The 16,273-nt window shown below is 37.7% G+C and overlaps 1 pseudogene; it reads right to left on the reverse strand.

The window, feature by feature from the left end:
- Positions 1 to 14,164: 14,164 nt before the first annotated feature.
- Positions 14,165 to 14,264, reverse strand: LOC113362432 (annotated as a pseudogene).
- Positions 14,265 to 16,273: the final 2,009 nt, after the last annotated feature.

Here is a 16,273-nt window from a genome sequence, read left to right on the forward strand (position 1 = left end):
CTCCAATCATGACATTGAAGCCTTCATCAAGTCGTGGTTTGCTCATGCTCTTTAAATCCGGTAACGTCTCAACTTACGACTAAGTTCAATTACTGGTATTATTATTTATGGCCGGAAAATCACCATTTAATGCTGACTGAGGAACACAGCTTTCCTCAGTAAGCAGGGGACTTAATGTAGATGGTGGATTTTCGACAAAGGCTAAATTCGTAAACTCATAATTATACGAAGCTCTGATTCAGCAATCAGACGTGAGTATCGAGACACGGGTCTCTCATCGAATTCTCAACGGAGAGTACTTTCTCTCAGAGTACATGTAGATATGTAGTCTCACGACTGGACAACGGCATATCTCATGAATACTGAATACTTTCAGTGATTATTTCTATATAGCATCACGAGATGGACGGCTCCTAGACAGCTTGCTCTGCTAGTATAGAGCGATAACGTCTTCAGGAACAAACAAGTTTACCCTGACTATATAAAGGATATGACTTACCGAAGCTCATATCGGATAATTAATGCTCCTAGACAGCTTGCTCTGCTAGTATAGAGCCACAAAGTTAATTATTCCTAATTGCTCCTATTCCATGGTCGAATCCACGACTGGTCCCATGGAATGGCAATAACAATTGTTCTGATTCTATGATCGAATCCACGCTTGATCTCATAGAATAGCAATAACTATATTATCTCATTACTCCGATTTCATGATCGAATCCACAACTGGTCTCATAAATGGTAATAGATAAACTTAATTACTCCGATTCTATGGTCGAATCTACGATCCCATGGAATGGTAATGCTCACTTTATTATTTGAATTCGTAGTCGAATCCTCAGCTGATCCTATGAATTAATAATAAACATCTTATTACTCAGTTTTGTGAATTATTCTCCACTGAATTCCACAATTAGTAATAAATAATCAACAACCGGGCGTCTGAGCTACCTCTAAGTAAGCCCCGATTCAAATGGTGAAGGTGTATTCAACGATGATACACTAACAGTCACCGCACGAACGAGTATTTCAAAAATACAACGAAACGATGAACCTATGCAAAATAGAGAAGAAAATAATAAATAATTAAAAATTGACCAGGGTGCTGGGAGCACGGACACAGACCGACCGACCGTGTCGTGGTCAATCCCACGCCAGTTTTATATTTTTAATGCATTTTTATTATTTTCCATGATTTGATGAAAATTCTCCATTTTATCAAATCTCCTTCGTCTGAGGAAACTCCTCGGTTTCATGGTACTTCCATAAATCCATAAAAAATAATAAAAATTAAGGAAAGGAGTGTGGGGCGTGACCATTGGCCAACCGGCCATGCCTTGGTCCCAACCGGCCCCACACCCACGGTTCCTTATTATTTTTTTTATATTATTATTATTTCTCTAATTTCATGAAAAACTCCTTGATTTCATGGTATTTTTGCACAAATCATCAAATAATAATAAAATAAAATAAATTATGAAAAACTTGTGGGACCGGGCCTTGGACGGCCGTCCATGCCCTAGCCGGTCCCACACACCCCTTTGTTTTATTATTTTATTATTAGTTTTCCTTGAATTCATCAAATTCCTTGATTTCATGGTATTTCTCTCAAATTAGGAAAAATTCCCTCAAATCAACAAAATACCTAAAAAATATTAAAAAAATTAGGAAAACTCGTGGGACCGGGACCTAGCCGGTCGGTCATGCCTTTCACGGTCCCACACGCCCTTGTTTTATTATTTTAATATCATTTGCTTCCTTGAACTCATGAAAACTCCTTCAACTCATGGAAACTCCTAAAATTCATCAAATTTCTCAAAATTCATGAATTTTTCATAAAATCATCAACATATTATAAAATTAAGAAAAAGGCACCACGGGACCGTGGTCACGACCGGCCGACCATGCCTTGACCTCGGCGGTCCCATGCCTCCTCATTCCTTATTTTATAATTATTTTTCATCATCTCATGGTGTTTTCCTCAGTTTCGTCGAAACCCTAATTTTGGCATATTTTCTCGAATGGATGCTCAATTACACGCCAGAAAATATCAAAATTCTCAGTCCTGAGACGCGGACGCCTTGGGGACACGAGCACGCTATCTTCACCGACCAAGATTGGCTCTTTGGCTCACGGAAGCCGGTTCCATCAATTTTCACAGTTTTGACCTAATTTGCAAAATTGCTCGTATTAGGTCCAAAACTCTCCCAAACACTTTGGATTTTCATGAAGTGATCGTCAGGCGGTCACGGGACAACCCAGGGCCGGTTTCATGACTCCATGGTCGGTCACTCGCCTCGTCATAATTAATTAGGTTTACTCACCTAAGGCTCAGTCGCGAGTTTTCGAATAAATGATTAAACCAGCATTTAATCATTCTTTCACCAACAAATCGTCAACTCTTCAGGAGTTCTTCGTATTTGATCACGTGAGCATATGGACACTACATGGTTGATCCACGGTCCCATGTAATCGCTCCCTCCTCCGTCCCATGGTTGAAATTCTGACGAACCATGAATTGATCATCAATTGATCAAATTAGGGTTTCTGAATCCAAGGATATCATTCCAGATTCTAACCTTAATAATTTTATGACGACCTCATGGTCATTAATTTTATTAATTATACTCGGTTCAACGACCAATATTCTAATTAATATTTTTGGGATGCTGCCAATAATCCATCAGACGAGCAACACGTGCTCAGACGACCAAATATTCAACAATTCATCACATGAGCAACACTTGCTCAGATGATAAATATTTGTTCAAACCAAGGAATATTGGTTCAACAATCAATATTCAACGATCCATCGAATGAGCAATACTTGCTCACTTCATCGTAAGAACTATACCTCTGTCTCATGACATGTTCAATTCACGAGTTTCAGAACATCATATTCAACTCAACGACCACATGGACTCATCGTCCCATCAAACCACGAAGTCATCAATTGACTAACAAACCACGAGACGTCAATCGTGTCACTTGGGGGGATATCACTTAAGGTTTTGGTCTGGCGGTCTACGGCACGTGTGTTCAAACACACGATGGAATGTGAGCAAGTCGTGCAATCAGCTGAAGGAATTCACGAGGTAGTGGGTAGAAAATCAACCAAGTATCCACACGTTGAGCAACTGGTTTCAAACACGATCTCCACTTTCCCACTCCTTGATTCCATCAACTCTCACACTTCATGGAATCATGGTGTCTACAATTCCAGCAATATAAATAAGTCTCTGAATCATGATTGAATCATCAACAGTATCATCAATCTCACGTCTCATCGACAACATGAGATCATCAACTCATCAATTGATAAACTACTCTCAGTTGAGTAATTTCAATCATTCAGAGCTTATCATATTCAGAACCCACAATCTTTGATTACCATTGATTCCACACATTTCCCAGCTTTCCTCCTACAGATCAACCCATCCTCTCTTATGACCGAATTTACTCTAGAACGGTCATTGTCTTGATTTAGGCCAGAGTACTACAGATTGATCTCTCGAATGTAAAGCACCCCCTTTGCAGCGGTGCATCTGTGTGGGGTTTAACATTTCGCTCGGTTCGAGGAGTTTCCTCCGTACGGTCGTCTCCTCAATTCCTTTAAAACCAGCAAATCGTTTTTCCCCATCTACAAGTGTGTGAAGAACCACTATATAACATCCTCTAAGAATGTTTCAATGGTTGAAATAAGAGTTTAGAATATATAACCTTGAATGGATATAGACATTGTATGTAAACTCATACTTGTGTAAGTCCAAAATCCTTGAACCAAAGTATGCGTACTTCACTGGTTTAGGATGTCCAGAGATAAGTCCGCGTACCCATACGCGTACTGTCGGAAGTTCACATCCCGTAAATTTCTGCTGGAGTTTGTGAACTAAAAACAAGCTCATTCGGGTACTTAAGTATGTGTACCAGTATGCATACTTATGTGGGTTATTTTCTAAAAACAGTTTATTCGTGAACTAAGACATATATAAACTAAGGAATGCAATCTTTGCAAACCGTGGCTTTAATGTTCATGAATCGATTCGAGTGAATCAAAATCGTTTTTGCTTCGATTGTGGCTTATATACTTCTATGAGATCTAATCAATTGAACAAATCTCTAACTAGTTCTATTGAGTCATTTGAACTAGTTATGGTGAAGATGAATAAGGTTGATATGAAAGTGTTCATATGGCTAACCATTGGTTAATTATTGTTGAACCAACTAGGTGTACACGTTTATGTACGGTTACTCAAACCTAAATAAAGTTACATTTCATTTGTATATAACAAGCTAAGTTCGATCTAACGGTTGAAAGATATTAGCTTGAATCTAATCAGGTTTCATATAACGCTGAATATTGAATGCTTTGTTACCAAGGTGACTTAGATTGCAAACCCTGATTTGGAGACTATATAAAGGAGAACTATAGCAACCGGGAAACCTAATCCCCATACCTCCTGTGTGATACTAGTTGTATAAGCTAGTGTCGATTCTCCTTTAACCTTAGGTTTATATTGATACCCTGTAGGTTAACAACTTGAAGACTTCATTGGGATTGTGAAGCCAGACCCAACTATTTTCTCTGTAGTTGTGTGAAATGATCTTTCTGTTTCTATCGTGATTGAGTGCAATCGTAAGATTGGCTTGAGATTAATTTCTCCGATAGGAGAGATAGAAAAGTAGTCACAAACACCTTCATCTCATCGTTTGTGATATCATGTTCACCTTGATTTATCAAAAGACGGAATAAAACTCATAAGTACTTCTGTGGGAGACAAATTTATCTATTCTTGTAGATTTTTCTGTGTGATACAAATTTGTTTATTAAAGTCTTCGACTTTGGGTCGTAGCAACTCTTAGTTGTGGGTGAGATCAGCTAAGGGAATCATGTTCATAGTATCCTACTGGGATCAGAGACGTAAGGAGCGCAACTGTACCTTGGATCAGTGTGAGATTGATTGGGGTTCAACTACAGTCTATACCAAAGTTAGTTTGTAGTAGGCTAGTGTCTGTAGCGGCTTAATACAGTGTGTGTTCAATTAATCTAGACTAGGTCCCGGGGTTTTCTGCATTTGCGGTTTCCTCTTTAACAAGACTTCTGGTATCTGTGTTATTTCTTTTCCGCATTATATTTTGTTATATAATTGAAATATCACAGGTTGTGCGTTGTATCGATCAAATAGTAAATCCAACCTTTGGTTGTTGATTGAAATTGATTGATCCTTGAACATTGGTCTTTGGTACTGAAGAGGCGAGGGTACCCAAATATACCTCAAAGTAAAACTTTTCCTACCTATAAGTCCTTTCTCCGAAAGTGATTGTCTATGGACTGAGTCGAGACAATACAACTAATCGGTTCACACTTCGTGTGATCATCTATGGATACGAGAACTAGACAATACAACAACGAAGTATGTTTACTTGATACAAAGGTTTGGGCTTAACCAAACACAATTGGGTTGCTTATTAAGTAAATAGGAATTAATATTTGTGTAATTTACTTTAATTATAATAAAACAATTATAATGCGGAAAATAAAAGTAAATGACATAGCAAGATTTTGTAAACGAGGAAACCGCAAATGCAGAAAAACCCCGAGACCTAGTCCAGAATTGAATACTCTCATGATTAAGCGCTACACAAAATTACACCTAACTTCGTATAGTTGAGACCAAGTAACTAACCCTATAGTTCACTTAGTTTCGTCTGTATTCCCACGCCTCCGACCTATGAATAAGTCATTTACTTGGAACAATCCCTTTGGTTCGTATTTCAAATAGTAAAGGAACAAGAAATCTGTTTGGTATCAACTCTATTCAACCAAGTGATATGAGTCGGACAAAGTCTCTTCCGATTATCTCAACATAAACTCCTTCATCGGGTCTAGATCTATCTTATGTTCAATCACCCTAAGGTAATCGTTTAAGATTAAGCAAACAACAACTTTAATCCGAAGAATTATGTTGATTCCGATCTACTCAATTAATCAATCCAATCTACCACAGGGATAAATAGATTATTAATTGGATCCTATTTTACCGAAACAAGTATCGTGCACACCAAAGATTATAAAACCCAAGTTAGATCTTCAATATCTTCTTTGTCTTCAAATCTTCTTAAATCTTCAATAAAAACCTGCACACAATCACTTGAATCTCTTGTGATCAATCACGCACAGAACGGAGTCTGTTAACAATGGATTATCACAAGATCGTCTTTTGAACTAACAACAGTCTAAAGGTCCATGTCGAAACTCTGAACTAGTTTGAGTGAATCTTATATCATAAGAGAAGATTCTCAAGAATAAAAAAAACTAGGTGCAATCATATTTCAACCACCGTTAGTCAATCAAATCAATCGAAAACAAAGATAAACCGCAATTATCTAGTTTCCCACCAACATGTCGCACTAGAGCTTCTCAATCCCAAATAAGACTTTAAAACGAGCGGCCGTAAGAGATTTCACCTAATTAGATTACTCTCCTCTCTGATAGGCGGCTACACCAGTAAAAAAGACAAAAGAGGAAGTTTGTTGCTACGAAGGATTAGTTTGCTAGAAAGGCAAACTTCGTGTATTTATAGACAAGGAAGTTTGGACACCAAGGAATTTCCAAAACCGAAAATATTCTCAAGATATTCATTAAATCCAAAATTCGGTTTTCATAATTCCTGGAATGCTCTGTCCAAAAATAATGATCGAAATCTCTCGGAAAATATAATTAGTAAATGCACATTACTAATTCTGGAATTTCCCTACAAAATGAAATTAATAACCTTAACTAAAAGATTCTTAACTTACTTATGTTTCGATCCTGGGATTATCTTCCCTTAACCGTTAAGGAATATCTTTGAAAAATTATAGAAATAAACATTCTCAGCACGTGCTCAAAGTTTGTCGACATCTTTACTTTGTAAGTTCTCTTTCACACTTAAAACCTTGAAACCGATTTGCCACATTTCCAAACAAGTTTAGAATTGGTTCATCTGACTTTCAAGAACTATGTGATTGATCAAACCAACATTCAATCACAATCATGGGTTTACGACTCTACCAAAACAAGTTTCGGTTCTACCTCCATGTGAGTACTACGCATAGTCACACTAGCTTCCCAAAAGATTCGGTTGACTAGGTACTAGGATCGGTTCCCCACATATATATGGTATCTAACTTATATGTGTTGCACATGTTCACAGGATCGGTTGCCCTTTATGCTGTAAACCTTGTTGCACACATACAAGGATCGGTTCCCCTTGAGGTACTGCACCCCTTACAAGGATTGGTTCCCACTTTCCCATACTAGGATCGGTTCCCTTTCCCCAAGGCAGACATAATCAGATCATACCAAGGTGATTACTTAAGATTGGTTTTACTAATAAAAGTTATACTAATACAAAAGTCAGGCCTTTGTGAATAGTTCTACCAAAAACACAACAAGTTGCGAGCGGTTCTACTTTATCACACATATTGGTTGTTCATAAGATATGCAATGAATAACAAAACCAATAACACCTGGCAATTTCCTTTTCGGTTCACAAAACAAGTTTATGAACTTACTTCCTTAGAACACATGTAAACATTGTTTCCTAGGATGAAATCCTCACCTCATACCCATACATAATCACAATAGCATTCAAATGATTATGGTGATGTCTTATCTACAAAGTTTAATGGTTAAGCAGTAAACCTCGTATTGTATTCCTTAATACTATGTCTATCTAGAGTTCAAATATGCATCGAAGTTATGTTTTCAATATGCACGACTTGAACGATACGTTAGGTAATGAAACAGTTCAAGTCAAATATGTTAGAGCATAGCTCGGTCGACCTCGCATGCGTTGCTATCTCAAGCATGTTTGTCAATGTTAGTGATCAAAACTATGAGTCTTGATTTCTAGCCTACATAGCTAAGTCTCGGACTAGGATAGAAAAGTGTAGTTGAGCTCAAGGACTTCATGACGATTCATCATACAACTACGAAGATCTATACAAGGAACCGTGGAACTTCATCAACAAAAAGGTATGTGGAGACTTGAACTTATATATCACTCAAAAGTCTATCTATTCTATCTCCTACTTCTTATGAGACAAAAGTCATATGCTATATAGACTAGATCATACACATTTGATATTTTGAGCCGAGTATATCTCGCTTATCTATATCTCGAAATAATGTATTGGTAAAGCGTTTCGCTTTGATCAATTTTATCTCCACCTAGTGACGAAATTCATGAAAAGTTTCAATCACTTTGAGAATTTCTCTGACATGAATCGGTCTATGAATAATGGCTACATAGCGTCATCTGAGAATGTCTCAATGATTGAAATGAGAGTTTATATTACATAATCATGTATTCCTTGAACCGAAGTTTTTGTACTTTGTTGATCAAGAGAAATCGGGAGGATTGTGGAATTGGCTTGCCAAGTCCGCGAACCCAGTCCGCAGACTCAGTCCGCGAACCGTCGGAAGTTCTCGACCGAGAAATTTTGCTATATTTTCCAAAACTCGTTTGTGTGCTTAGTCCGCGAACTGGCGGAAGTTCTCCTTCTGAGAATTTCTGCTGAGTTTGGAAAACTCAACCGGTTTACTTAAGTCCGCGAACTTGTTTTTGAACTTAAGAGGTTATGATCTAAAGATGTGCTCTCAACATGAAACATTAAATTACTAAGGAATGCTTTATGCAAACCATGGCTATAATGTTCATGAGCCGATTCAATCGAATTGAATCATCTTTGTTTCAATTGTGTCTTGTGTAGTTACAAAAGATCTCATAGCAATTGAACAACTCTTTAACTACATTTGAGTCAATTGAACTAGTTATGGTGAAGAAGAACATGGTTAATATGTAATGCTCATATGGTTAACCTTTTGGGGTTATTATGTTGAACCAACATACGCGTACACGTTTGGGAATGGTTTTCACGAACCCGGTAAACGTTTACCCAAGTGTGTGTGACAAGCTAAGTTTTCGATCTAACGGTTGAGAAATATTAGCTTGAATCTAAATCAGGTTTTCATCTAACGGTGAATATGGATTGCTTTGTAACTAAGGAAAAACCCTGATTTGAAGGCTATATAAAGGAGACATCTAGCATTGTGCAAAACTAATCCCCACACGTCTGTGTGATACTAGTGCGCCCGCTAGAGTCGATCTCCATTAACCTTTGATTTTCTTTTCTAAAATCAGGTTAACGACTTGAAGACTTCAATGGGATTGTGAAGCCAGACCGATACTACTTTATCGTAGTTGTGTGATCTGATCTTGCATCTTCTATCGTACGAGCACAATCGATTGATTGGCTTTAGATCGTGAGAGTTCTCCGATAGGAAAGATAAATAAGTCACAAAAATCTTCATGTCACTGTTTGTGATTCCTTGACAAACCGCTTGTGTAGTCAGGAAGGATTGTAGAGAGGTTATTGATTAATCTAGGCTGTTATTCGGGAATATAAGACCGGATTATCAATTGGTTCCTGTTCACCTTGATTTATCAAAATACGGAACAAAACCTATGGTTTATCTGTGGGAGACAGATTTATCCTTTGATAGACTTTTCTGTGTGAGACAGATTTGTTTATTTATCAAGCCTGCGATTTTGGGTTGTAGCAACTCTTGGTTGTGGGTGAGATCAGCTAAGGGAATCAAGTACGTAGTATCCTGCTGGGATCAGAGGCGTAGAGGTGCAACTGTACCTTGTATCAGTGGGAGACTGATAGGGTTCAACTATAGTCCAGTCCTAAGTTAGTTTGCAGTAGGCTAGTGTCTGTAGTGGCTTATTACAGTGTGTATCTAATCTAGACTAGGTCCCGGGGTTTTCTGCATTTGCGGTTTCCTCGTTAAAAAAAATTCTGGTGTTTGTGTTGTTTCTTTTCCGCATTATATTTTATATAATTGAAAAAATACAGGTTTTTCGTTCGTGATCATCAATTGGAAATCCAACCTTTGGTTGTTGATTGATATTGATTGATCCTTGGACATTGGTCTTTGGTACCGTCCAAGTATTCCTTATATTTGATAAAGACTCTCTATTGTTTTTAGATTGAGTAAAAATCAAATCAAGAGATAGATATTAACTCCTTGAGATACTTTTATCTAGATTGAGTCTGATTGTCTAGTTGATTCTCTAGCAAAGTATTTCGAAGTTAGTACATACAGATTGCTAATCAAAATATTGGGTGGTGTTGTTAGACCCTCGATTTTTCAAAATATCACTAACCTCAAGTGGAAGGATGATTGTTGTCGTTGTAGCTCTTTGCTTCTTCACATCTTCAAGTCTTCACAATACTTGTAATGTCTCATATCCTAATGCTTTCAAGCTAACCTATACAAAGTTTAACTCTAGTACATAATCAAGCGACTCTTAACATGGCTTTTGATTCACTAAAATATGACAACCAATCTTAACATACCAACGCTTGGTGGGTTCAACCGAGCTATTCTCTAACAGGTACCGTTCAAGTTATTTCTCTCGTATTCAATTCAGACTCGCAAATTTCTATTTGTTTGAGTTGGGATTGAATCGAGAAATCGAGATATTAAGATTGAGTCTGACTGTCGAGTTGGTTCTCTTAAAAATATATTGGAGTTAGTCCATACAGATTGCTAAGCGAAATATTGAGTGAGGTCGTTAGACCCCCACTTTTTCAAAACGAACTTTTTATCCAGTATGTCACTGTATTTTTATTTTGTTGTATACTGTGGGTTGCTCTCTGTTAGAGCATAGCTCGGTCGACCTCGCATGCGTTGCTATCTCAAGCATGTTTGTCAATGTTAGTGATCAAAACTGTGAGTCTTGATTTCTAGCCTACATAGCTAAGTCTCGGACTAGGATAGAAAAGTGATGTTGAGCTCAAGGACTGATAGACGCATTTATGTGTCTATTTTGACCTCGTTTTTCTATATTGTTAGTACCCATTTTTGTACTTATTTCGGTATTTTATGTCTTTGTAGGTATTTTTGGAGAAATAACATGCGCGGAGAAATTGGCTCGAAAAGTGGTATTTTGACTATCCGGAGAAAACTGCTGAAGGCATCCCTTAAATGGATAAGGGGCACACAGTTGATAAGGGGTGACCCACCGTTATTTGCACCCCGCATTTACTATTTTCACCCCAAGTGCTAAAGGGACTCCCATGCTAGATAGGGGGTTCCATTGTCTTCTCAAATTCAAAAAGGAAAAATGGCGGGGAAAAGAAGCTTTTATCTCCGTAAATTGCAGAATCAAAGTTATACGAGTTTTATGGAGATTCAATTTCCAAACTCGATTGGGATGGACTTGAGTGGACCATACAGGGGATGAATGTGCGTTAGATCCAAACAATATTGACTGGATCACCAGGTTTCGAGAAAACAGGGAAGAAAATTATTTACGGAAACAGGGAAAGATTTGGTCGATGTCTTGTTGGTTTTCTCAACTGTTGGATTTGGTATTAGTTGTTACAATACAACATGATTCTCTACTCGTGCTAGAATGGAGAGAAGATAGGAGTTGTCGACGAGGCAGGAAAGTGAAATATTCGCGGTATTGTTTTGGTTTATCTTTGGTAGTTACGAGTAATGGGAAAATGCATAATCTTCATGGATTCGTATCTTCTATATTTAGGAATTTTATAACTATCAAAAGACGCGGCAGAGAGTTATTATCGGACCTTGGCCGAGAAGAAAGGAAGAAAAATAAGTCGATACGTGAGAGAAAAGAAAGGGAAGGTTACCTCGAGTATTTTGGTCACTGTTTGATATAAATAAGGTGACTGGGAGGTCACAGAAGGGTATCGAGACCTAGGACGTACTTTTTGGGAAAGTTTGGAAACATAACAGAGCTAAGAAAAATTCACAGAGAAGCATAGCCGAGTTGCAGTCGAGAGAAAGAAGAAGAACAGAGAACCGTCACCTATTCTTTCAAACTGTAACAATTACCCAACAATTATTACTGTTAGTATTTCTCTGTAACACTGCTTTCTATGATAGTGCGTTTTGTAACAATTACAACTGTTACAAACACGCTGCTTCATACCTTCTCTTCTATTTAATCAACTTTTGAGCAACAAACATGTATCTTGATCAAGTGATTAACATGAGGAGCTAAACCCCCTTGCTGAGGCGACGGAGGAAGCCTTTTTTCCAAATATTATGTGGTAATTTATATTTTTAATTATTTTTGCAATTTCTTATATGATTTTGTGCCTTGAATAAAAATAGTTTTATGGACTAATAATTGAGCAGTTGTGGTTTCTTTTGATAGAGCATGCTTAGCCTAGGGTTCTTGATGTTCTATGCTTCAGATATACAATTGTTACTTTGAAAATCTACTTTTGCAATATTAGAATCACTTTAAACGGAAAAGAATTGCATGATATTAATTAGATTGAATCACTGATAATTGGTTAGTGGTGGAATCCTGAGTCTCAGTACATTTTATAATCTTGATAACAACTTTGATTGAGTTTTCTATTTTACTTTGAGTCTAAAAGGAATCTTCACAAGTCTAAGTGAACGACAACCTTTTACCATTTTCTACAACAACATAAAAACCACATCAATTTTTGGCGTCGCCGACGCGGATTTGTGTTTAGGTTAGGGTTTTAGATTTATTTTAGGTTTTGTTTTTGTTTTTAGTTTTATTCTTCATATTCTATTTTACGTTTTTGGGTATTTGTCTATTTATTGCAGGTTTTGAATCAAAAAGAAATTTGAGACTAAAAACCTTGGGGATTGAAACAAGAGACAAAGCGAAAAGAACTGAAAAGAAGATAATTTTATTTTTGTTTAATTTTTAGGATTTTTTTTATTTTTTCCTTTTTTAGAAAAAAACTGTATTAGGGTTTATTTTTAATTTTTGTAATTTTTCTTTTCTTTTTGGACACTTTGGACTTTAAACTTTGGGACATTATTTTAAACCCTACGGAAGGGTAGTTTAAATATAAACTGTGTGCAGAGAAGGACGGCGATTACGATATCGCCTCGGCCCCTCGGGTTCGTACATGACATAGGAGTCGTGGCCCGAGTCGACTACAACCGATTCATCCCCCTCTGGAACGGGAGGTAAGATTCTAAACACCCGCGAATCTCCTGTCAGCGGGTTTACTGTATTTCTTCTGTTGTATATATGCTGAGGACTTGAAAACGGCTGCTTTAATTTCCTAGTAAAGGGGAAGGACTGGCCATACAAGATAAGGGTTCGGATTTCATCACCGTTCTCTTCTTGCCCGCCTTAGGAAAACGAAACTAAACGCGAACCTAAGCCTAAAATTTTGACTAGAACGAGACCTATAGGGTAACGAGCTTAATAGGAAAGTCGTTCGAAAAATATTGGTTACTCTTTTGAGCATACTTCGAAGTTCAAGATGTTTTCTGTGAGTTGAATGCATGACTGCGCCGCCTTGTAATACCGGTGAGGCCTTGGGTATCAAAGCTCCATCGATCTTCCCTCGCCTTTATTTAGCTTACTTTGACTCGGATTGATTCCAGAGGGTTTTGCTCAGATTGTAACGAGTTCCTTTTCGAAAGAATAAAAGCTTGTCTAGAAACAATCTAAGTAGAGCCATCATGCTTTTTGTTTACTAGAAATCATTAGGTTTGATTTGGATGAGTCAGCCTTGTTTTATGATTGCATAGAGTTCCCCACCTTATTGTTTTGCTTGCTTGAACGTAAAAGAGACGCCCTAGGTACCTTTGTTAAAGAGAAACCTAATAGTTCTAAGCGCCTCGATTACCTCAATTTAGAAAGCCCGATTCTTGAAGATTCCGTTTTTGAACGTCCGTTTGAGGAGAAAATCCCTGATATTCCAATAGTGCCAGAAATGGCAACTTTGAAAGCTTTGTTGAAATCTACTAGGACTACTCGTCCCTCGTGTATCAGGTTATCTGAAACTGAAGCAAATTATGAACTTAAGCCTGGAACCTTACAGTTGCTCCCAATATTTTTAGGGAAAGAAAATGGAAACCCCTATTTCCATGTTAGGGACTTTGAGGAAATTTTTAGTACCCTAAAAATCAGAAACCTTGGTGATGATGCTTTGAAACTCAGGTTATTCCCCTTTTCCTTGAAAGATAAAGCCAAATCGTGGATATATAGTTTGGCTTCCGGATCAATTGAAACATATGAACAACTTACATCTCCCTTTTTGAACAAGTTTTTCCCTAGGCACAAAACATCGTCTATTAGGACGCAAATCTGCACATTTTTTCAACAAGAGGGAGAATCCTTGTATAGGTATTTGGAAAGGTTCAATGATCTGTTAGCCCAATGTCCTCATCATGGTTTAGAAAAGGTTAGGTTAGTTCAGATCCTTTATGAGGGTTTAGATTATCCCACTACAACCACAGTAGAATCTATGCGTACAGGTGGGTTTGAAAACCAAACAGTTGATGATGCGATGACATATTTGCATGAAATCGCCGAAAAGACCCAACAATGGGAAACTAATAAAGGACCTCAGAAAACAATTCTTCTAGGCAGAGGAAACATTAATAGGGTAGAAGGAAACTTTGAATCAGATGCCAAAATTGCTGTTATATCGAAAATGTTAGAAGCTTTAGAAGTGGGTCACACTAGTGGTAGATTAGAGCCTTTTTGGGAAGGCCAGAATAATGAAGAGCAATCCAATTCTCTTTATAATAAAACTAGATTCGATAACCGTCAGAAGTTTGACCCATATTCAGAAACCTATAATCCTGGTTGGAGAAACCATCCGAACCTTTCGTGGTCTAAAGGACATAGTCAAGGTCATTTTAGTAATTCTAATTCTCCCCCAGGTTTTGGTTCAGATAAGAACTCTTCAGGTCAGTTTCATAACTCTTTAGAGAATAGAATGACGAGCTTAGAGGAATCTCTTAGTATATTAAGAAAGAGCCAGGATATGTTAGCACAGAGCCAGGACATGTTAGTAAAGAGACAAGTTAGTTTTCAACAGGAAACCAAGCAGAACTTTCAAACTAATGCTCAAACTCTTGCTAAGTTAGAGCTTCAAGTCGGTCAAATAGCTAAGACCTTAAGTGAGAGAGATAACGGAAGGTTCCCTAGTCAGACTAATCCAAATCCTAGAAGAGTTTATGAAGTAGGTACAAAATCGTCACATCAGTTGAATGTTGTTAGAACCCTTAGGAGTGGTAGAGTAGTAGACAATCAGGTAACCATGCCCGATAGTGAGCATACTGTAGTTCACCCCTCAGGACCAACCATAGCTGAGGAGACTGATAAAGTTTCTGATGATGTCAATTCGGTTCCTGAGAGGCCCTATTTTATGCCTAGAGCCCCATTTCCACAGCTATTAGTACCAACAAAGAGTGAATCCAACTTTAATGACATAATGGAGGTTTTTAGGAAAGTTACCATAAACCTTCCGTTACTAGAAGCAATTAGGCAACTTCCAGCTTATGCCAAGTTTCTTAAGGATATGTGTACGCGAAAGAGAAAGCTTATTGTCCCTAAAAAATCCTTTTTAGCTAGTCATGTAAGTTCGATCATTCAGAACCTCACAACTCCTAAATATAAAGACCCAGGTGCGCCTACCATTGCTTGTACGATAGGAAAACACAGGGTACACAAAGCTTTACTTGACTTAGGAGCCAGTGTGAACTTACTCCCATACCATGTGTACTTAAAGCTAGGGCTCGGTGAATTGAAACCTACCAAGAGAACATTGCAGTTAGTTGATAGGTCTGTCAAGATTCGTCGTGGTGTGATAGAAGATGTTCTTATTGAGGTCGACAAGTTTATTTATCCTGTGGATTTCGTGGTCTTAGATACCCAACCTGTCCCTGACCCAGAGAACCAGATACCTGTGATTTTAGGTCGCCCATTTTTAGCTACGTATAATGCGATCATAAATTGTCGAAATGGTATTATGAATCTATCTTTTGGCAATATGACTATTGAGTTGAATATTTTTAATGTCAATAAGCTACATTCTGAGCTAGATGACACGTGCATTGAAGAGGTGAACATGATAGGAACCTTAATTCAGGAGTCATTACCAAACCTCATAACGGAAGATCCATTAGAGAGTTGTCTAGCCCACTTTAGCATGGATTTCGACGAAGATATCAACATTGAACAAGTGAATGCTATGTTGGATTCTATTTCTATGTTAGATACTCATAAATGGAAAGCTAGGTTCGAACCATTACTAGCTTTTGAGTCTACCTTAATCCCTTGTTTAGAATAGCCTCCTAAGTTGGACCTTAAATCTGCATTCTTAGGGCCATCTAAGACTTTTCCTGTGATTATAGCATCCGATCAGGACAGCAGGCCAGAAATCGTGCTTCAAGATA

Source organism: Papaver somniferum, chromosome 3, assembly GCF_003573695.1.
Source record: "Papaver somniferum cultivar HN1 chromosome 3, ASM357369v1, whole genome shotgun sequence".
In the NCBI taxonomy this organism is placed as follows: domain Eukaryota; kingdom Viridiplantae; phylum Streptophyta; class Magnoliopsida; order Ranunculales; family Papaveraceae; genus Papaver; species Papaver somniferum.